General features: G+C 44.3%; 1 protein-coding gene across 4 annotated transcripts in view; it reads right to left on the reverse strand.

Annotated features, from left to right (window-relative positions):
* Nucleotides 1-23934, reverse strand: part of TBL1XR1 (TBL1X receptor 1) — a 187778-nt gene that overhangs the window by 143802 nt on the left and 20042 nt on the right. Inside the window, exon 2 of one of the 4 annotated variants that reach the window (XM_040349393.1) lies at nt 3382-3632. The exons of the other annotated variants lie outside the window; for them this stretch is intronic. The gene's annotated coding sequence lies outside the window, so the exon portion shown is untranslated. The remainder of the gene's footprint in view (nt 1-3381; nt 3633-23934) is intronic. 4 annotated transcript variants of the gene reach the window in all.

Consider the following 23934-nt stretch of genomic DNA (forward strand, 5'->3'; position numbering starts at 1 on the left):
TCAATTCTCTTCATTATGTGCATGTGTGTTTTTCCCACTGCGGGCACTTGGCCACTTTTGTTGTACCTGCATTTTCCATTTCATCTCAACTGTCCCTATATGATGGTTATTACATCTAGCACCTTGATTTCCATCTTATGTGCAATCTTCTGCACTGTGGGCTGAGTTAGGGCTGACAATTCTCCATTCGGGGAAGCCTCTGTCATGTATAGCCCTCTAGCCCTCCCCTTCTTTTCCGTTTCACTTGATAAGCAGACCGCCATTGTCAGTCAGCGGTTCCACCCAGGGGGTGTGTCACCCAACAGCCCAAACCCACTGCAGTATCTCCATTTGTAGTCGAGCCGCCATCTGATGTCATGAGCCACGATGGTCTGCTGCGGTGTGACGTCATGCCTTGAGCCACATGGCGGGCGGCGGCTCTTTTTGGCATTCTCTCGGCAGTGGGGGTATGAAGAATACCACACTGCGCATCCTACACAGACAAGCTCCCTTGGTCACATATGACACTGGTAAAGCGGCAAAACAATGTGTCAGTGCGGGAGATCGCCGGATTCAGGTACAGCGAGACCGGGTACGATGGGGAGAGGGTCCAGTGTAAGTTCACGGTACAGATTTTCTATAAAGGTGAACTTACACTTGAAAGCGGAGATCCACTCAAAAATGTAACTTATGCTTTTCGGAACCCTCCCACCCTCCGGTGTCACATTTGACACCTTTCAGGGGGAGAGCAGATACCTGCGTAATCCAGGTATTTTGCTCCCACTTCCGGGCATAGATATCCGAGCCACCCGCAGGCATCAACGCCACTTTCCGCAAGGCTTCACATCCTGATTCCCTTACCGAAAGATAGCGGTGGCAGCAGCACCTGAGAGCCTAAGGATGGATGGGCTTCGGGTGCCGACATCGCGGGCGCCCATGACAGGTAAGTGTCCTTATTTTAAAAGTCAGCAGCTGCAGTATTTGTAAATGTAAATAAATTTGGTCGGACCTCCGCTTTAAAAGAAGAATTCCAAGCATTGTATATTTTTACATAGTTGGTCCACTATGGACAAATGTAACTACAGCATGTATGTGCTAGGGTTGTATCGGTATCGGCACTGATACTGATCCCAGATCCGATACCTGAAACCGGAAGTCGGCGGAAGGAGAGAGCGGAGCGGAGATCGGTCTGGCAGCAGTGGATCAGAGTGCAGTGGGTAAGCTGGCCAGGGCAGGGGTGCAGGGCGCCGCCGCATATTCCGGTGACTGGAGCCGTCACATTCAGTACAGGAAGTGATGTTTTGTGTCTCTGTCGAAAGGGTAAACATCTCGACGGCCATCTTGGTACACCCTGCACTCGGCTGCGGTAAGCCAGCAGCGGACATCTTGTTACACCCAGACCATATAGTTCGGGCTGGGTGTAACAAGATGTCCGCTGCTGGCTTACTGCAGCCAAGTTCAAGGTGTGCCAATATGGGCGTCGCAGCATACTTACTAGAAATTAAAAGACATGAATGATGAGAGGAAAGGAAGGATTTTGCAATGTCATATGCCAAATAGCATTGCAAAATCCTTCCTCTACTCATCATTCATGTCATTTATTATGCAATTGCCAATCAGTGCCGCATTTCAGTGCCTATCAGTGCCTGCCCATAAGTGACATCAGTTCCATCCATCAGTGCCATCCATCAGTGCCCATAAGTGCCATCCATCTGTCAGTGCCAACCATCTGTCAGTGCCATCAGTGCCCGTCAGCGCCACCTATCAGTGCCCATTAGTCAAATTGTCACATGACATAAAAAAATAAAAAAGTATAGATACTTGTACTCGGTCTTAAAAAAGTGGTATCAGGACAACCCTAGTATGTATCATACCTGGCCATGTCCCTGGAAGCTGGAATTCACAGATTTCACACAGACATAGCTACTCCAGTGATCTCCACTTGCTTCTGATTTCTGTGTCACGCATAAACAAATATATGGTTTCCTTCAGAATATATTTAACCACTTGCTTATTGGGCACTTATACCCCCTTCCTGCCCAGGCCATATTTCAGCTTTCAGCGCTGTCACTCTTTGAATGACAATTGCAGTCATGCAAATTTGTACCTATATGAAATTTTTTATCACATAAATAGAGCTTTCTTTTGGTGGTATTTAATCACCACTGTTTTTTTTTTTTTTTTTTCTAAACAAACAAACAAAAAAAAGACCAAAAATTGTGTATAAAAAAAAAAAAAACGTTTTCATTGTATGTTATAAGATTTTGCAAACAGGAAATGTTTTTCCTTCATTGATGTGCGCTGATAAGAATGCACTGGTGAGTAGTAGTACTGGTCAGGAGGCACTGTTGAGGCTGTACTGATAAGCAGCACCGAAGGGTACTGATAGGTGGCACTGGATAGCAGTACTGGTGGGCAGTGGTTAGCAGAAGTGGCTGTCACAGTGTGCGACCGATGTCCTGTTTACACAAGACGGTAATTGGCTTATTTTTTTCTCCTTGTGCGGTCAGCATGAGGGGAAAAAAACGGATTACCGCCTTCTGTTTACATCATGTGATCAGATGTCATTGGCCGACAGCTGAACACATGTAAACTCCGATCTATAATCAGCCAAGTCCCTAAGGCACCTTTAACACTTTGCAACTTGACCTGCGACTTGGAACTGCAAAGTCACATGACAAGTCGTACCCCACGATTTCCAATCAGTACCATTCATATACAGTATGTGCAAGTCGCACCAACTTCAAAGTAGTCCTTGTGCTACTTTGGTCCGACTTTGATGCGAGTTGAAGAGGAGTTCCACCCAAATTTGGAACTTCCTCTTAACCCACTCCTCTCCCCCTTACATGCCACATTTGGCATGTAATTTTTTTGGGGGGGGAGTGGGGGCTTCAGCACGAGTGGGACTTCCTGTCCCACTTCCTCCTTCCTGTAGGCGACTAAGCTTAATCGCCTTCAGGAAGTGGCTGCTGTAGGCGATCGCCTAGGACACGTCACAGGTCCTAGGCGATCTCCTGACCAATTACACGGCGCGGCTCCGGGCCGCGCCGCTCGCGCATGCGCAGTGGGTGCCCGGCCGTGAAGCCGAAAGCTGTCACGGCCGGGTGCCCACACTGAAAATGAAGACGCCGGCCGGGGAGGGGGGAGAGGAGCGGAGCCCCGGCCGGCGCGTCGCTGGAGCAGGTAAGTGCCTGTTTATTAAAAGCCAGCAGCTACACTTTTTGTTGCTGCTGACTTTTAATAAACATACAAATGGCTGAAGTCGGGGTAGTGCGAAAGGGGCCTTAAGGAGATACAGTACTTCTATAAACAGGGTTAAAGTAAAATGGTACTAAACCATTTCCGAGCACCACAAACTGATAGCACTATTTAATTCAGTTTTAAAATCCAAAGAAAACTCACCCATCCATCCATGTCTCCATACTTTCGTTTGTTGAGAAACCTCCCTAGCATTTTTAGTTGCGGCCATCTTGAGTAATGGCAGATAATTTATGTAGCATTTACTTCCTGGAATCCATCTGCCCTTAGCTCAGGCACACAGGCAGGTGGGTGTGTTTAGTTGAGAATGCCCCTCCTCCCGAGGAAAAAAAAAAAAAGTGCCCATGAAGACTTCTGGAATGTATGGCATCATTTTGGCCAAGGCCAGAAACCAACTGAAGAAATGTAAAAAAAAAAAAAAAAAAAAAAATTAAAACAAATAAATATAACATACCTTCCTATTTATTTACTAATGCTAACAGCATAAGGATTAAAAATTGTTACATTTTGAGAGAGTTTATTCTGCTTTAACCATTTCAGCTTCGGAAGGTTTTACCCCCTTAATAACCAGGCCATTTTTTGCGATATTGAACTGCGTTAATTTAACTCACAATTGCGCGGTCATGCAACGATGTACCCAAATAAAATTGATGTCCTTTTTCCCCCCACAAACAGAGCTTTCTTTTGGTGGTATTAGATCACCTCTGTGGTTCTTATTTTTTGCGCTATAAAACAAGAAATGGGCGACAATTTTGAAAAAAAAAACAATATTTTTTACTTCCTGCTGTAAACCATATCCAATAAAAAATATGTAAAAAAAAAAGAAAAAAAAAAGTCTTCATCAATTTAGGCCAATATGTATTCTGCTACATATTTTTGGTAAAAAAGAAAGAAAAAAAAATTATTTGCAATAAGCGATTGGTTTGCACAAAAGGTTATAGAGTCTACAAACTATGATTTAGTGTTTTACTAGCAATTGCGGCAATCAGCGATTTTGTAGCGGGACTGTGACATTGTGGCAGACAGATCGGACAAATCAGACACCTGACACTGGCAGGGAAGATGTCAACATCAGGGGCGATCAAAGGATTAAGTTTGTCACTAGGATTGCTAACTGTGTGGGGGATGGACTGACTGGATGAATGTAGAGATCAATGTTCCTGATTAGCAGGAACACAAGATCTCCATCTTCATCCCTGTAAGAACGGCGATCTGCCTTCTTTACATAGGAAGATCGCCGTTCTGCCTCTCTGGGGAGCGATCGTGGGTGGCTGGCGGGAATTGGGTACACCAGACCCGCTGATTGGCTCCCCCTCTGTCCAATTGGGCGTGCCCCCAGTGTCTATTGCAGAAAATTATGTACAGGTAGGTTGTTTTGAGTAATAGAGCCTGCCCTGCCGCAGTATATCTTTAACTGCTTAGAGTGGTGGAAAAGGCTGAAGTTTTTTTTTTTTACACACATAACTTGGACTTGATGGACTTGTGTCTTTTTTCAACCTTGCCTACTATGTAATGTGCACGAGAACCTGAGCTGTTCCGGCCTCTCTTCCTCATTGGCTGAGACATCGGCTTCCGCTACTGTAAATCACAGTCAGTGAGCCAATAAGAGAGCAGAGGTGGGGCTGGATCGCACTGCAAAGGTATCAGTTTCAGGTACACGAGTGCAAATGCTTAGTATCGGCGCAACCCTACTGGCAGCTGATTAAAGGAATCTGTTGGTACTACTAGGTCAGTAATGGCCAGACTGGATGACAATCATCACATGACTAAGGACAACTTTTAAACTATACCAAGCATAGAAAAACAGCCAGTATAAAAGGAACTGACCACTGAAGCCTCACCACAAATTCCACAAAAAGTCTACAAATACACACCAAAATCAGGGCAACCACTTGGACCATATTGTGCTCTCATTATTGCTGAGACAAGCATTGTAAATAAATGCTCAGGTGTGACCAGAACACTATAAAGAAGATTTTCGCCTACAGAAAGCAACACTATACCAACTAAACACAGAAGCACACTTCCATGTGTAACATTGGCTTCTAGGTCCAAGTTCTATATGGGACCCCCAAAGTTGAGATGAACCTCCTTGGGTCTTAAAACAACTTAACTATCCTTAAACGCAGGTTTTTGTGTAAAGAAATTAATGTCGGTCATGGTCAAAACTGAAATTGTTAAAGTCTATCATTAGTCAAAATGTCATACGTATTAATTTTCTCATTGAATTTCAAATATGTATAGCCTACTGCTATACATCTGAACAGTCTTGCATTTAAAAAGTTACTTTGTGAAGATCCCCAGACATTTACTTTCTTGAATTCTGAGACATATTATTTATGCCTGTGTTTCGTCAGATTAGGTGACCTGTCAGCATTTGTAACGGAAGTTACAAGATAAGAGGGAGATGAAGCCTTTGTTAATCTATATGTAATATCCCACCCCCATTGTGTTTAGCTGGTTAGTGGGCATGGAGGAGGTAGGGAGTGGGTTGTCATTTACCACTGTGTACTGTAGATGCCCACATGTGTGACTCTATAGTCACACGGGCTGTTCAGATGTGATAGGGAGGAAATGCTCAGCATAGAAACTCACTGGAAACGGAGCATGTGCAGATTTTTCACCACAACTGCAAGATCCCTAGCTGAATTGGGGACATGAACAGAAGGTGGAGCTAGAGAGCAGTAGGATCAACCAGGTACAGAATACAGGATATGAATCTTTGAGTGACTGAGTATAAATAACACGTAATAAAGCATTTATTGATAGTTTTTCTTTTTTATGATGTGGGTTTAGGAACACTTTAAATAATCTTTTTAGGCTAGTAAATATACAATACTGAATAAAATGTTGTAATTTGTTAGCCAGCAGATGGAGCATTCATCCTGTCATTCATGTGTCTTCAAGCCCTCCTAGGCCCTTTGATACAAAAAAAAAAGTCTGCTTACAGAACTTTAAAGCGGATCTCCGCCCGAAAAAAAATATTAAAAGCCAGCAGCTACAAATACTGCAGCTGCTGACTTTTAATATTAGGGCACTTACCTGTCCTGGAATCCAGCGACATCGGCAGCAGAGGACGAACAATCGCTCGTCACTCTGCTTCCCCCACCGCCATCCTCGGTAAAGTAATCAGGAAGTGAAGCGCTCCACCTTCACTGCCTGATTCCCTACGGTGCATGCGCGAGTCGCGCAGTGCCGTCCTTACTGGTTCCCGTTGAGTTCTGGAAGCCGAGTGTTTCCCAGAACACAACGGGCGGGGGCGGGAAGTGACATACTCCCTGCAGAGTCCCTGCAGAGAGGACTCCCGGAAGTGGGTGCAAATACCGGTCTTTGACAGGTATCTGCACCCCCCTCCCCCTGAAAGGTGTCAAATGTGACACCGGAGGGGGGGAGGGTTCCGATGAGCGGAAGTTCCACTATAGGGTGGAGCTCCGCTTTAAGCTGAAAGTGGTTATAATGGCTACTTTTTTTCCCCCTAAAAAAAGTTATAATTAACCGCTCTGTGCAATGGTATTGCACAGAGCAGTCTCTTACTTCCTCTTCTGGAGTCCCTCCGCCAGTGCTGTCCATGCCTCCTCTTCTGCGAGTGGCCCCATAACAAGCTGGCTGTGTAGGCACACACCTGAGCCAGGCTGCGTGCATCCACAGACACACAGTGTGGTTCAGCCCCACCCATGGCTAAAGGAATTTGATTGACAGCAGCAGGAGACAATGGCTCCCACTGTTGCCTCTGTGTCCTGTAAGAAGAAGAGGGTAGAGTGCCTCTGCAGACAGCCACAGCACTGGATCAAAAAAGGACTCAGATACTATAAGTGTTTATGGAGGTGTCAGGGAAATGGCAGAAGGAGGACTGGCAATCCTGCCCAAGACAATCATGGCCACCACGGCACACAGTGTGACTGATGTGGGCAGTACTTCCGGGTCTATTTAGGCCTGCTGTTGGAGCAGACCCTTGCTTGATCATCATCAGATTCCCAGTGTTTTCCTGTGCTCCGTGTGTTTTTCGTGATTCTGATTCCCCGTTACCGACCTGTGCTTGTTCTGACCTCTTCTTCGGACCCTCTCCCGATTAACCCCTGGCTGCCCCAACCGACTACGCTCTTGGTCTGCTCCCTCACCTGTACTTCGCATCTGATACTTCTGGACTGAGTCTCACGTGTACGACCCCTGGCTTGTCTTCAACCCGCTGCTTCCCAGTGTGCCCTACTGGAGATACCCACCTCAACCGAAGCGCTTAGTGGCCCTACGGATCATCCCATTGACTTTCAGTTCTTTCCAAGTGGCCAGCTCATCAGCCAGCAAACACCTGGCAAACCATGCACCTTTTGGCACTGCTCTCCTTGTATAACTTCCAGGAAGCACTGCACTTAGCTGCAAGGGGCGCCCTCTCCATGATCAGCCTCTCCCCTGACTTCTGACAGGAGGGGGGGGGGGGTGCATACACGACTTTGGGACTTTTTATTTTTTATACATTAATGCAAGGAATGAATCAAAGGTAAAAAATACAGCGTTTCCCTCCCCGAAAATAAAGCCCTACTCGGAAAATAAGACCTGGCGTGATTATCTGGGAAGGCTGCAATATAAGCCCTACCCCAAAAAATAAGCCCTAGTAAAGTCCTTGTAAAAAAAAATGTAATCAGTTTTTGTAAAAAGATTATACCTGTATAAGGTAAATGCCTTACAGCGCAGCTGGGTGCTCACGTGACCCTGCCAGAGGTCTTCTCCTCTCCTCCCGCTGACGTCTGCTGCCCCTCCCTCTGCAGTGCTCGGAGCGGGCTTATGTCAACAAGAATATCTGCCCTTCCCTCTGCAGTGCTTGGAGCGGGCTGACGTCAACAAGGATCTTGGCCATTCCCTCTGCAGTTATTTGGAGTGGAGAAGAGCTCCCATGGGTCACATGAGTGTCCAGCAGTGCTGTTAATATCCACAATACAGTAACAAAGGGAGACACATCTTTAACCAAGGTTTTTTTTTTTGTTCATAATGCCGACTCCTAAGCTGACAGGGGGGAGAAGACAGGGGGACACAGGGACTTTTTTTAGGGTTACAACCACTTTAAAATCATCATTGTACATAGAGTAACTAAATAAACAAGACCTACTCTGAAAATAAGCCCGGTCTTATTTTCAGGGAAACACAATATCTTGACATTAGAATCACTTTAAGATGCAATATACACGTGACCTACTGCAGTAACTTATGCCTTATCAGACAGCTCTGGTTAGGTTTAAATAATAGAAAGCCAGAGTGGCCGGCTCAAATCCTGTAAGTTATTAATATTCTTATAATAAATCCCTTTTCACCGCTGGAGATTTATTTTATCCCCCACCCATTAAAAAAATTTATTTTAATTTTAGGACTAAAGATTGCCGACTATCCGCAAAAACATATTTCTGAAAAACAAAGATTGAGTTGCATAAATAGATACAAAATCTGTCAAAACTTAAAATTTGCATGCAAGAACTGTGTCCATAGGTGAGGTGTTAAAAGTCCTTTAACTATGCATTAATGGTGAAAGATGGCTCTAGAGTCAGTAGTTTCCTTTGCTTTCTTTTATCCGGCCCCTGGGGCAACCATTTTATTCACTGATATCAATAATGGGACATTATTCCCCCTACTGACGCAAATTGACTCGGTACAATTTCTCAATAACACCGAACAATGGGGCCCATGACAGCAGTGATAGGGCATAAGTCAGTGCATGAAGATAATAAAAACCTTCAGTGGTCCAGCTGCCCCCTGAGCTCCCTCCCCCCCCCCCCCCCTAATACTAAACCTAAGCCCTATCCAATGGAGTGCACAGAAGCTGAGGCTCTCCAAGTTCTCGCCTCCTGATTGGCCAAGATGCAGCAGACATTGGCTCTCACTGCGGTCATTCACAGCCAGTGAGGCGGTAGCAAGCAGCGCACGAGGGCCCCTATAGCAAGCGAATATAAGTATGGCATGTTCGTTGTTGTTTTTTTTGTTTGTTTGTTTTTTTCCTTTAAAATCACTTTAACTATACTAGGTTAGGATGAAGTGCTTGATGTCAAAGGCCCTGAATTGAGGCCTGTATGCAACCTAAAAACAAACCTTCAGGCCTCGTACAGGACGACCGGATTTATCCACTGGATTGATCCGCGGATCAGTTCCAGCAGATAGATCCGGTCCGTGTGTACGTCCGAGCGGGACATTTCCCAGTGGATAAAAATTTTGTAGCATGCTACAAAATCTATCCGCTGGAATCCAGTCCAGCGGACTGATCCGGTCGTCTGTACAGACTCACCGGATCAGTCCGTCCACTCCCCTCCCTCGCATGCGTCGTAATTCGGCGGACTGTTTCCAGCGGATATCCTCTCGTGTGTACGGGGCCTCAGATATTCAATAAGACAGCTAGCATAGTATATAAAATGTTCTTTATTAAGATGTTAATATCCTATACACCTATAAGGATTTTCTAAAAAAAAAATTCAATAATCTGTATTAAAAAAAAATATTGCTACAGAAGATGAATTTTGGAATATGCTTGCTATGAATAACCTGAGCACTTTTCTTTCCTATGTATTGCACTTGACATGATTGTAGCGGGTATTGGTGCAATTGTGACAGAAAATTGAGTACTGTCCGTGATCCTTTTTTTTATTTGCACTAACATACAATTTTACACCCTGAAAGAGTGTCCTGAAAAATTGTAATGTTAGTGCAAATAAAAAAAGTATCACGGACAGTACTCAATTTTCTCTATGTATTGCGCAAATCACAACAACGTGATGAATTCAGGTTTGTACTTTAGTATCTTCTATGCCAGAAGAACGAAAACAGAGCTGTGGCTATCAAACACTGCTTGTTAAAATGCAATTTCTATAAAGTAACCTAGAAAAAACACATTTGACTTTTTTTTCAGCCAACTGTAATAAAACAGTTATATAAGTATTTTCTGTTTTAATCCTGTTAATCCTGATGCATTAGTGGTCAGAATCCCAGGAAAACAAACATTCCAAGGCAGTAGCAACAGAAAGAACACAAGGGAGAGCTCACATGAGGTGCAGCTCTCTTGTGAAGTCTAAAAGGGAATAATGAGCTCATATAGCTGAAATTATATTTTAGTGTCCCTCATGGGCAAAGTACAATTCTGCAAATACATGGAATTACTGGTATGAAGAAAAAAAAATTATTATGTTAAAACTATGGAACTTTCTAGAATTTAAAAAACTAAATTACATTAAATTGACAGGCTTCAAAATCTTTGAACAGGATGCCAAAGCATAGGCAGCAACTTTGTAAAAGCCAACATGATCCCACATGAAGCAAAACAGAATACCATCAGGATGTACAGACAAACCATGGTCAATGTGTCATCGGTGATGAAAGTAGAGGTCGACCGATATGGGTTTTTTTTCTCTGGCCGATGCCGATGCCGATATTTAGAAAATCGGGGCAGCCGATGGCCGATATATGAGGCCGATTTTTGCGGCCGATATTTTGGGCCGATTTTTGGATTGGGATGCATTGTGGAGGAGGATGGATGGTGCTGGGCGTGGGTGGGAGATTGCGTTGTGGAGGGGGATAAGATGGTGCTGGCTGTGCCTGGGGGATGCATTGTGGAGGGGGATGGCTGGATGTTGCTGGCCTTGGAGGGGGGATGCGTTGTGGAGGGGAAGAGATGGATGGTGCTGGCTGTGGATGGAGGGAAGGGGGTGGATGGATGGAGCTGGCCCTGGGTGGGGTAATGCATTGTCGAGGGGGATGGAGGGATGGAGCTGGCCGTGGGTGGAGGATGCATTGTGGAGGGGGAGAGATGGATGGTGCTGGCTGTGGATGAGGGAGGGGGGTGGCTGGATGCAGCTGGCCGTGGGTGGGGATGCATTGTAGAGGGGGTGGATGGATGGAGCTGGCCGTGGGTGGGGGATGTATTGTGAAGGGGGATGGATGGAGCTGGCCGTGGGTGGGGGATGCATTGTAGAGGGGGGTGGATGGATGAAGCTGGCCGTGGGTGGGGGATGCATTGTGAAGGGGGATGGATGGATGCAGCTGGTCGTGGGTGGGGGATGCATTGTGAAGGGGGATGGATGGATGGAGCTGGCCGTGGGATGTATTGTGAAGGGGGATGGATGGATGGAGCTGGCCGTGGGTGGGGGGATGCATTGTGAAGGGGGATGGATGGATGAAGCTGGCCGGTGGTGGGGGATGCATTGTAGAGGGGGATGGATGGATGCAGCTGGCCGTGGGTGGGGGATGTATTGTGAAGGGGGATGGATGGATGGAGCTGGCCGTGGGTGGGGGATGTATTGTGAAGGGGGATGGATGGGGCTGGCCGTGGGTGGGGGATGCATTGTGAAGGGGGATGGATGGAGCTGGCCGTGGGTGGGGGGATGCATTTGTAGAGGGGGGTGGATGGATGAAGCTGGCCGTGGGTGGGGGGATGCATTGTGAAGGGGGGATGGATGGATGCAGCTGGCCGTGGGTGGGGGATGCATTGTGAAGGGGGATGGATGGATGCAGCTGGCCGTGGGTGGGGGATGCATTGTGAAGGGGGGATGGATGGATGGAGCTGGCCGTGGGTGGGGGATGTATTGTGAAGGGGGATGGATGGATGCAGCTGGCCGTGGGTGGGGGATGCATTGTGAAAGGGGATGGATGGATGGAGCTGGCGTGGGTGGGGGATCATTTGTGAAGGTGATGGATGGATGGAGCTGGCCGTGGGTTGGGGGATGTATTGTGAAGGGGGATGGATGGATGGAGCGAGCTGGCTGTGGGTGGGGGATGTATTGTGAAGGGGGGATGGATGGATGGAGCTGGCCGTGGGTGGGGGATGTATTGTGAAGGGGGATGGATGGATGTGGCTGGGGTGGGGGATGTATTGTGAAGGGGGATGGATGGATGGAGCTGGCCGTGGGTGGGGGTGGATAAAATGAGTGTGTATACAGGAGAGGTGTGGCTCTAACATGTACACACTGTCCCTCCAGCACTGTCCATTGGATGACACCTGTGAGCTCCCCACGTGAGTTGGAGTACAATCACTAGAGAGCCGATGGCACCTATCAGAGATGATAGGAATACTGTACATTACCCCAGTCTCCAGCAGCACGAGAAATGAATCCTTCAGCCACGCTGCTGGTAGCCTGCCCGCCGGCCCCGCCCCCCCTACCTCGACGGGCTGTAGGAAGCTTTTGTGATCTCTTCGCGCAGACAAGCAACTACTGCAGCTTGCTTGGGCTTGTGACAAGTTTGCTTTCTTGCTACAGCCCATCGAGGTAGGGGGGGAGGGGCCGGCGCGCAGGCTACCAGCAGCGTGGCTGAAGGATTCATTTCTCGTGGAGCGGGGTTTAGCGCGGCAGCCGAAAATCGGCCGATTTTTTTACAATAATCGGCCGATGCCGATTTCTTAAAAACGGCCAAATATCGGCCGATATATCGGTCCGACCGAGTATATCGGTCGACCTCTAGATGAAAGCGATCCTTGCAGTTATCCAGAGATCATTATAACCCATGCAGTAGCAATATCTTGCATTGGCTTCTTTTTTTTTTATAATCAAAATGTTTGTATTATTATTAACAACATTCCATACAAACAATATAAATCTTACTTAACACAGATGAACATTGTAAGAAAAAAATAGACTGAATTATCTTCTCAAAAGCTTATAAATTATTCTACCCCCCCCCCCCCCCCAGAGCACAAAAAGAAAAAATATTATTCACCACTCCTCCTCCACATTGCCCCTAGCTCTGTCCCTACACACTCTGTTCCTTCTGTTTGTAACGTGTGCTCTCCTACCGTGTGCTTCTATACCCCGTGAGAAAATAGACAAGAAAGGAGAGGAGAGAAGGGGAGAGGGAAAGAGAAAAGAAAAAGCGAAGGACCCACCATCCTACTTCCAAAGGGGCCACTAATGGCCTTTGTGTCTATTCTCTTTTTTTTTTTTATAAATATTAAATAAATTATTTTAGTAATTATTAATTTGTGCCTCGTGTTTGACTAATGGTCACTCGTGATTATGTGTGTCGGCCCTCCTGGCCTATTTTCCCAAATCAGGGTTTGACAAATTTGCTTGGAATCTAGGAGCCAGCTAAAAAAGTTAGGAGCCAGAAAACGCACCCGGTCCCGACGAGCTTGCGCGCAGAAGCGAACACATACGTGAGCAGCGCCCGCATATGTAAACAGTGTTCAAACCACACATGTGAGGTATCGCCACGATTGATAGAGCAAGAACAATAATTCTAGCCCTAGACCTCCTCTAACTCAAAACATGCAACCTGTAGATTTTTTTTAAACGTCACCTATGAAGATTTTAAAGGGTAAAAGTTTGTCGCCATTCCACGAGCGGAAGCAATTTTAAAGCGTGACATGTTGGGTATGAATTTACTCGGCGTAACATTATCTGTCATAATATAAAAAAAAATGGGGATAACTTTACTGTTGTCTTATTTTTTAATGAAAAAAAAGTGTAATTTTTTCCAAAAAAGTGCGCTTGTAAGACCGCTGCGCAAATACGCGTGACAGAAAGTATTGCAACGATCGCCATTTTATTCTCTAGGGTGTTAGGATAAAAAATATATATAATGTTTGGGGGGTTCTAATTAGAGGGAAGAGGGATGACAGTGAAAATAGTGAAAAATTACATTAGAATTGCTGTTTAACTTGTAATGCTTAACTTGTAATACCAACGGCCACCACCAGATGGCTCCAGCTCACACAAGGAAGAGCTGGGGACTTCACAAGTCCGCAAAGTCGCGGCCTCAATTACCGGACATCACGGGCCCCCCCGCAATCGAGCGGCGGGGGAGGTGGGGGCCTAGTCCGCCCACGATCCTGGGGAAAAGGTGCTCCGCGGACTAGGCCGAAGCCGCGAGGCCTCACCTAAAACATCCTGCCCGCAGCGATCCTGGGAAAAGCCCACGAGCGGCAGATGCCGCTCGCAGCCTTTTCCCAGGATCGCGGCGAGCTGCGGGCAGGATGTTTTAGGCGAGGCTGCGGCTTTCGGCCTAGTCCGCAGAGCGCCGGTCCTATGGAACAAATTTTTTTTTTTTGCCCACCTTCCAAGCCAAGTCGCCAGGACGCTATTTCTAGTCGCCATGGCGACCTGGCGTCCAGGATTTGTAGAGCCCTGCCCCAAATGAAATAACAACGTGCATATTAAAAAAAAAAAAAATACCCCCCTCTTTTTCACCTTTCTTTTCTTTCCCTAGAGGATGAAGGGAGGGGCGGAACCCCTTACCTACTTCCGTGTAATTTATTTATTCCACCCCCCTCTACCAAACCCTCATAAGAGGCCACTCATGGCCATAGTGTTGAAAATATATAATTATATCATATAATGAAAATATCTTCCACTGTGTATACTTTCTAATGGTCCTTCTGACCTACTTCCCTTCCCACTTAAGTGACATCCCCATCTCCCTGACCCCCCCCCCCCCCCCCCCAATTTTACTAGTGTTAAAAAAAAAAAAATAGTATCCTCTTAGTGACAGTGTTCAACCTCTATCCTAATTCTACTTTAAGTCCCTCTTCTCCTAATTCCCCACTCCTACCCCTCCCCACCTTCCCCCATTTCAACATAACTGAACTCCCTTTCTCTCTCCTAATTTGGGGCAGACATCCTACTCCACACTATCAAGGCTGTATAAAGGAGATTCCAAGGGGATCAGTAAGGAAGAGAGAGAGAGTGAAAAAAAAAAAAAAAAAAACTTTCCTTTTTTTTTTCCATACACACATACACATGTGCATATACTTACATATTTTATAGCGCAAAAAACATAAATAAGTAAATTCTGGTCAAAGGGCATAGTTCTAGCTCTTTATTCTTCCACAGCTATAACCATATGCGACTACCCTAGGGACCTCATGTATCTGTTACGTCCCCTGCTTTTCCACTTCATTTCTCCTATCTTTAGCCCATTTCAGGTGCACACTGTATCCAGCCTGCCCATTTCATCTCAAATTCCCCTTTTTTGTTTTTCACTACTTGAATCCACCTTTCAGCTTCCATTATCTGATTAACCTCCTTTTTCCAGTCTGCTAGGGTTGGGCAGGCGATCTGTTTCCAAAATCTGGGGATTAATAATTTTGCTGCATTTAATAAGTGTGGTATAATACTCCAGGCGTTCCATGGAATAGGAAGCATAGAGGCGTAAACTCCATAGGTGTAGGGGGTCAACCTCTCAATCCACGGTGCAATGGCTTCCCAGAATATTTTAATCCTGGGGCATTCCCACCACAAATGGAGAAATGTACCCCTTTGCTCGCACCCTCTCCAACACCGGGCATTTGCCGCTGGGTACATCTGATTTAACCTTACTGGTGTCCTATACCACCTTGTCATAAATTTATAGGCCATTTCCTAAACATACAAGCTTATAGAAGTAGAATAAATTGATTTAATCATTTTTTTAATTTGTTCCTCTGACAGTGCCTTATTTAACTCTCTTTTCCATTCCCTGATGAAGTATGGTACTTTACTCTTTTGGGAGCCTAATATCAATCTATACATCTGAGACAGCAAATGCCTAGCATCCCTCAAGGGCACACACTGACCCTCAAACACCGTAATTGAGTTTAGTGATCTCAGTGGGGGTTTCATCTTATTAAAAAACCCTGTCATTTGATAATATCTCCATCCTGCTGTGGGTATGTTCCCTAGAGCTGTGACCAAGTCAGGATAGGTTGCTAGGGTTCCTTACAGGGCGAATTTTTTCCGCATGTGTATCTCTTGCATGTGATCTGCTCTCAATGGAGCCTATTCACACATCTCTGGGGCGGCCTGCGAAACACATTGCACAGGGGTTCTGTGCGTCTTTGGCTCAGTTTTAGGTCTAAATTCAGGCAAAAATATGGGCCTGATTCATTCCTAAAACAGAGAATAGGGACGCACCAGACCCCTGCTATGAGCCCGTGTCCGGACACATTGTTAACCCCAGCCTCGTACATTCTATGCACAAAGATAAAAAAACGTTCTCTGAGTAGCAGCCCCACCAATACTTACCCTAGCCCAACCTGCTTTCAGTGATGTGCAGGAGAGCCTCAGCTCTCCGGGGACTCTCCCTCCTCATTGGCTTAGCCATTGGCTTTCGCTGCTGTCAATCACAGCCAGTGAGAAAAAAGAGGGGTGGGGTCAAGCTCGGGAGCAAGCTTGCTCGGGTACCCCCATTGCAAGCCACTTAATCCTTGGGTCACTTGGAGCACAGAGCACTTGGATCTGTGCAAAAACACTGCACAGAGCAGGTAAATATAACATGTTTGTTATTGTTTTATTTTGTTATTGGACTTTAATGTTACTTTAATGTATTAGACCCCTTAAAATACAACACATTATTATGAGACACAACAGATGCCTCATAATGAGTTTCATTTATGTATTTTTAATAACACGCCAAAATTATTTGATAGCAGCATAAAGATAAAACTAAGATACATGTATAGCCATAAGGCAAATTAGTTGCAACACGTTTGTACATGTTCTGAGCAATAAAAGAACTGGGCCATTTCTGCCTGTCTTTCTTGTTTCCAAGTACAGTAATTCATAAAGTATTGATGCGTCATTGCATACATGCCGAAAAACGCGTCACGTCTCAAATAACTCATTTTTGGACATTACAGTAAGAAAAGTATATTTGTCTTGTTTGTACACGTAATTGTTTAATTATTTTTTAACAAACACTCATGTATTTAGTGTGCAAGGATTCAATAACACACAATTTTATAAAATAAACACAAAAGCTAGAAGTCTGGTTAACAAAATGGAAGTATTAGAATTTATGCTACACAAGGAGGATTTTGACTTTGTGGGAATATCAGAAACACAATTTGACAGCTCATAGGACTTGGTTGTGACTATCCAGGGCCAATCCCTGTATAAGAAGGCCAGGGTAGGTAGATGAGGCGAAGGGGTGTGTCTGTAAGTCAATAGCAATTTGAAAGCGAATATGAGGGATAACGTTAGTAAACAGGGCTGGCAAATAGGGGGAATCTTTGTGGATGGAGCTGCAAAGGGAGAATACAAACACTAAATTAATTGTAGGTGTATGCTATATGCCCCTCAAAGGCAGAGACCCACCTACTTTCACAGTTAGGGTTGGTGAAACTATTCCGATATTGACTAGGCAGACAGAACTATGTAGCACTCAACTAAAGCTTGTCATTTCTTGATTGTATTGCAGGACAATTTCATGTGTCAAATGGTCTAAATCGCTACCAGATAATGCTCTGCTGGACTTACTAATTACAAACACAGAGCTGATTACAATGGTGTCAGTTAGGTATAATTTAGGCAATTGTGATCATAGAGTAATTACATTTCCCATAAATTCTTGACAAGAGGTGTACTTGGGGTGGATACGTACATTTAAAATTTAAACAGACAACTTTACTAAGCTGCACTCCATGTTACATGACCCTAATTAGGATCAAATTCTTGCAAGAAAGAGAGCTAATGAAAACTGGGAGTGCTTTTAGGACATTTTAAGCAACAGTATATGCCAGTTCATTGCAAAGGGCAACAAATATAAACAAAGTTAAACCTGGGTGGCTGAACAATAAGGATAATTATAAATAAAAAATTATCAACGAGAAACACAGTCCTTTAATACAAGGCAGAAGGGTCATCATCGGCATTCCAAAAGGTACAAAGAATGCAATATGAAATGCAAGAGTGTTTTCAGGGCAGCTAAAATAGATTATAAGAGATACATACAATCTCATATTTTTTCTCAAATATATTAATTAGGGTTGCACTGATACAATCTTTTTACCGGCATGTACGAGTACCGATACTTGTAGGCTGGCATCCCTATGACAAGCCTGGGTTCTGGTGCAGGAAACCACATCGCACAGCATTCCTGTTCAAATTACATGCGATTCTTTGCAGTGCCATTTGAGCCCATTCATTTTGTATGGGCTAAAATCACACTTCAAAAAGGTATCGGTTTTAGGTATTGGGGCATTTGCACGAGTACAAGTCCTCTTGCAAATTGCTTAGTGCTGGTATCAGTGCAACCCTAATATTAATAGTAAAAAGGCAAGATCAGAGCATATTGCCCCACCAAAAAACCTGTATCTATTTGGTTTGTCACTTGCACAATCACCAAAACAATGTTTAACATGATAATATAATTTCAAAAGTTAAATTTTAATACTTTAAACCTACAGCTTTTATTTAAATAATACCTGGTGATGGTGCCACAAGGTTCCTTATAAAGCCTTATGCACACTGGTTTACTGTAAATGCTGTTTCTCCTAACAGGAAAAAATCAGCATTAAAAATACGCCTAAGCCGTATCTGTCATTTGGGCGTTTATTTTATTGGGCAGAATTTTTATTCATTCTGGCCATTGAAGTGAATAGATGCTCAAGAGGTAAATTGAAAGTTTAGGCACGTTTGGCATTTTTATGTCCAAAAGCTCCTCTCCTGAACAAGATTCTTCTGCTTTTAGGAGAAGAAGATTTGACTGCCTCTAAACACTGTTGATCGTAGGCTCCATGTACACGGGACGTTTTTACAACTGCTCCTAAATTATTAAACTTGACAGATCGTAACCCACGTTTATAATGTCCATTTTGCCGCATTTAAATGCCGAGTTTAAATGCCGCGTTTGCCTTTAGAAGCGTTTTTTTAAAATGGCTAAAAACAAAAAATGCCTATAAACAAAACACAGCTAAACGCGGGTTACCACGTTTAGTCACGTTTGGCATCTGAACCCATTTATTTGCATAAAAAAAATGCTGTTAAACGCAACTGCCTAAAAAAACTGCAATAAACGAGACTGTGTACATGGTCACATAGGATAGCATTGAATGAGTTCAGGAGCAGTTGAAAAAGGCGTCCAACTGCTTCTGAACGTAAGTTTAGCAGCGTCCCGTGTACATGGGTCCTTAAACTCCTCTAAAAATCTATGGCCCAGATTCTCAAAGGAGATACGACGGCGTATCTCCAGATATGCCGTCGTATCTCTGAATCTGAGCCGTCGTATCTATGCGCCTGATTCTTAGAATCAGTTACGCATAGATTTCTATTAGATCCAACCGGCGTAAGTCTCTTGCGCCGTCGGATCTTAACTGCATATTTACGCTGGCCGCTAGGGGCGTGTATGCTGATTTACGCCTAGAAATATGTAAATCAGCTAGATACGCGAATTCACAAACGTACGCCCGGCCGACGCAGTACAGATACGCCGTTTACGTTAGGTTTTCCCGGCGTAAAATTACCCCTGCTATATGAGGCGTACATGCGGTGTACCAATGTTAAGTATGGACGTCGTTCCCGCGTCGAATTTTGAAAATTTTACGTCGTTTGCGCAAGTCGTCCGTGAATGGGGCTGGACGTAATTTACGTTCACGTCGAAACCAATACGTCCTTGTGGCGTACTTTGGAGCAATGCACACTGGGATATGTCCACGGACAGCGCATGCGCCGTTTGTAAAAAGCGTAATTTACGTGGGGTCACATAACATTTACATAACACGCCCACATCTTCCACATTTGAATTAGGCGGGCTTACGCCGGCCTATTTACGCTACGCCGCCGCAACTTACGGAGCAAGTGCTTTGAGAATACTGCACTTGCCCGTCTAAGTTGCGGAGGCGTAACGTAAATAGGATACGTTACGCCCGCTCAAAGATATGCCGCTGTACGTGAACTTCGGATTTTATTGAGGGAAGTTCAGGGGCTTAGGCAAAAAGCGCCCAAAGTCCCAAAAACATCAGTTTAGGAGTAGCAATGTACATGAAGGCCTTAGAATTCTTGGTCTCCTGACTGCATTCTGCAGAACATGGAAAGTGAAAATTCAGTTTACCCAATTCTTACTTTAGCTTCCTTCATCCCTCCATTCCCCATTGATTAAAATTATTTGTTTCTACTGTGTCATCTCGGATGGCTTAAAAAGAATAGTTTTGGAAAGCTGGAAAAATAAGAATGTCATTATTTCCTGGCTGAATACAAATCACACTTTTGAAGATAAAGTTGATTTTAACTATTTAAGCCCTGGAAGCATTTGCCCCCTCAATGACCAGGCAATTTTTTGCGATACGGAACGGACAGTTGCGTGGTCGTGCAACATTGTACCCAAACAAAATTGACGTCCTTTTTTTCCTCACAAATAGAGATTTCTTTTGGCTTTTGGTGGTATTTGATCACCTCTGCGTTTTTATTTTTTTGCGCTATAAACAAAAAAATTGCGACAATTTAAAAAAAAAAAAAAAACAAGATTTACTTTTTGCTATAATAAATATCCCCCCAAAAAATATAAAAACAAATTTCTTCCTCGGTTTAGACCAATATGAAGTCTTCTACATATTTTTGGTAAAAAAAAAAAAACACACACACACACAATAAGCTTATATTGATTGGTTTGCGCAAGAAAGTTATAACGTCTACAAAATAGGGAATACATTTATGGCATTTTTTTTTTCTCGTAATAGTAGTGATCTGTGATTTTTAGTGGGACTGCAACATTGCGGTGGACAGATTGGACACTGTTTTGGGACCATTGACATTTATACAACGATCAGAGCTAAAAATAGCCACTGATTACTGTGTAAATGTCATTGGCAGGGAATGGGTTACCACTAGGTGGCGATCAAGGGGTTAAATGTGTGTCCTAGAGAGTGATTCTAACTGTGGGAGGATGAAACTGCCTGTAGGAGGAGACTGGTCGCCGTTTATGAACAGCAGACCTGTCTCCTTTCTCCTGACAGAATGAAGAGGTGTCTGTTTACATTGATAGATCACTGTTCTGTCTCTCTCAGGAGCGATTGTGGGTGCCCGGCGGACATCGCGGCCCTAGTAGTCTTAAAGCGCCCAATGTACAGCTGCAGCGATTTGCCCAGGGGAGCTGACCTGCTGAAGTACAACTGTGGCGGCTGGTCCTTAGATGGTTAAAGTCTGTTTTCATGGCTGCTAACTAGATTGTAAGGCCTTATGCACGCTGAATGTTTTTAACTCTGCTCCTAGGGGCATCTAGCCACTCTAATCAGCCCTACATGTTAGCTATGTGTCCATGTACACATAGGTGTTAAAAAAGTAGAAAAAAAAATACTGCCTGCATATCCAGAAGCAGTGGCGTTTTGGCAGAAAAAACGCTTGATGCCTGTAAACGAGTCTAAAATGCTCATTAACGCTAGGTCATATTAAGCACTAAATTATTATTCTGGCCAATGAAATTAATTAACGCCCAAGTGCTTGACACACCTAAAAACACCTTACACTTGTCTACGTCCAACGTCCAAAACACCACTGCCAGAAGAAAAGACATCTAGAAAGATAGCAAAATGTCCAGTATGCACAGGGCCTTAAAGCGGTGGTTCACCCTAAAAAACAAGTTTCTACCATGAAATCCAACATACTAGCGTGAGCTACAGTATGCCTTTAATTTATTTTTTTGCGCCGTACTCACAGTTTATTCCCGTAGTTACGTTTCAGACTCCCCGCGGGGAATGGGCGTTCCTATGCAGAGGGGAACATGATTGACGGCCGGCTATGGCGCGTCACGCTTCCCGAAAATAGCCAGAGTAGGACTCGGCTCTTCACGGCGCTATACGGCGCCTGCGCACAGACTAGGAGCTGACTGCGCAAGCGCCGTGAAGAGCCAAGTCCTATTTCGGCTATTTTCGGGAAGCGTGACGCGCCATAGCCGGCCGTCAATCATGTTCCCCTCTGCATAGGAACGCCTACTCCTCGCGGGGAGTCTGAAACTTAACTACAGGATTAAACTGTGAGTACGGCGCAAAAAAATAAAATAAAGGCATACTGTAGCTCGCGCTAGTATGCTGGATGGCATGGTAGAAACAATTTTTTTTTAGGGTGAACCCCCGCTTTAAACCCAGTACACACATTGAGATTATCGGAAAAATTATTGTCCGTTTTCTTTTTTTTTTTTTGCATGCTAGTCTTTATATCAAAAACGAATAGGTTACTAAAGTGGGAAAATTCTTGCACGACCGAATAAAAATTCAGAAGTGATGTGATGTAATGTATTTGTAAAAATCGTGTTCGTACACAGGTTTGGTATATTGGAATCGTGCCATTAGAGAGCTGTGATGTGAGAAAGGGCACAATAAAGAGCTTACAGCATTAATGTCTATGTATAGGTACTTACAGTGCCTTGCGAAAGTATTTGGCCCCCTTGAACTTTGCGACCTTTTGCCACATTTCAGGCTTCAAACATAAAGATATAAAACTGTAATTTTTTTTGAAGAATCAACAAGTGGGACACAATAATGAAGTGGAACGAAATTTATTGGATATTTCAAACTTTTTTAACAAATAAAAAACTAAAAAATTGGGCGTGCAAAATTATTCAGCCCCTTTACTTTCAGTGCAGCAAACTCTCTCCAGAAGTTCAGTAAGGATCTCTGAATGATCCAATGTTGACCCAAATGACTAATTATGATAAATAGAATCCACCTGTGTGCAATCAAGTCTCCGTATAAATGCACCTGCACTGCGATAGTCTCAGAGGTCCGTTTAAAGCGCAGAGAGCATCATGAAGAACAAGGAACACACCAGGCAGGTTCGAGAAACTGTTGTGGAGAAGTTTAAAGCCGGATTTGGATACAAAAAGATTTCCCAAGCTTTAAACATCCCAAGGAGCACTGTGCAAGCGATATTGAAATGAAAGGAGTATCAGACCACTGCAAATCTACAAAGACCTGGCCGTCCCTCTAAACTTTCAGCTCATACAAGGAGAAGACTGATCAGAGATGCAGCCAAGAGGCCCATGATCACTCTGGATGAACTGCAGAGATCTACAACTGAGGTGGGAGACTCTGTCCATAGGACAACAATCAGTTGTATACTGCACAAAGCTGGCCTTTATGGAAGAGTGGCAAGAAGAAAGACATTTCTTAAAGATATCCATAAAAAGTGTCGTTTAAAGTTTGCCACAAGCCACCGGGGAGACACACCAAACATGTGGAAGAAGGTGCTCTGGTCAGATGAAACTAAAATCGAACTTTTTGGCAACAATGCAAAACGTTATGTTTGGCGTAAAAGCATCACAGCTCATCACCCTGAACACACCATCCCCACTGTCAAACATGGTGGTGGCAGCATCATGGTTTGGGCCTTCTTTTCTTCAGCAGGGACAGGGAAGATGGTTAAAATTGATAAACGCTCTCCATCCAACCTCACTGAGCTCAAGCTGTTTTGCAAGGAGGAATGGTCAAAAATGTCAGTCTCTCGATGTGAAAAACTGATAGAGACATACCCCAAGCGACTTACAGCTGTAATCGCAGCAAAAGGTGGCGCTACAAAGTATTAACTTAAGGGGGCTGAATAATTTTGCACGCCCAATTTTTCAGTTTTTTATTTGTTAAAAAAGTTTGAAATATCCAATAAATTTCATTCCACTTCATGATTGTGTCTCATTTGTTGTTGATTCTTCTAAAAAAAATTACAGTTTTATATCTTTATGTTTGAAGCCTGAAATGTGGCAAAAGGTCGCACAGTTCAAGGGGGCCGAATACTTTCACAAGGCACCGTAGATGGTATAGCAAGAAGATATACAGGCTGGATAACCTAAAATCTCAGAACACTGCACGGGGTCAAAGTAGTCCTGTGTTATGAGAGCATTTTGATTGGTGAGCCATAATTTTCTCTGGGAGCCATTAATGTATGTACTGAAGTGATAGTTGTGCCCCAGGCTTCAATGGCAATCAGAATGCTGCCCAGCAGGAGCAGCAAGTAGTCTCTTGTCTGGATGAGACAGCATTATACAAGAAAAGTG

Source organism: Rana temporaria, chromosome 4, assembly GCF_905171775.1.
Source record: "Rana temporaria chromosome 4, aRanTem1.1, whole genome shotgun sequence".
Classification (NCBI taxonomy): Eukaryota; Metazoa; Chordata; class Amphibia; order Anura; family Ranidae; genus Rana; species Rana temporaria.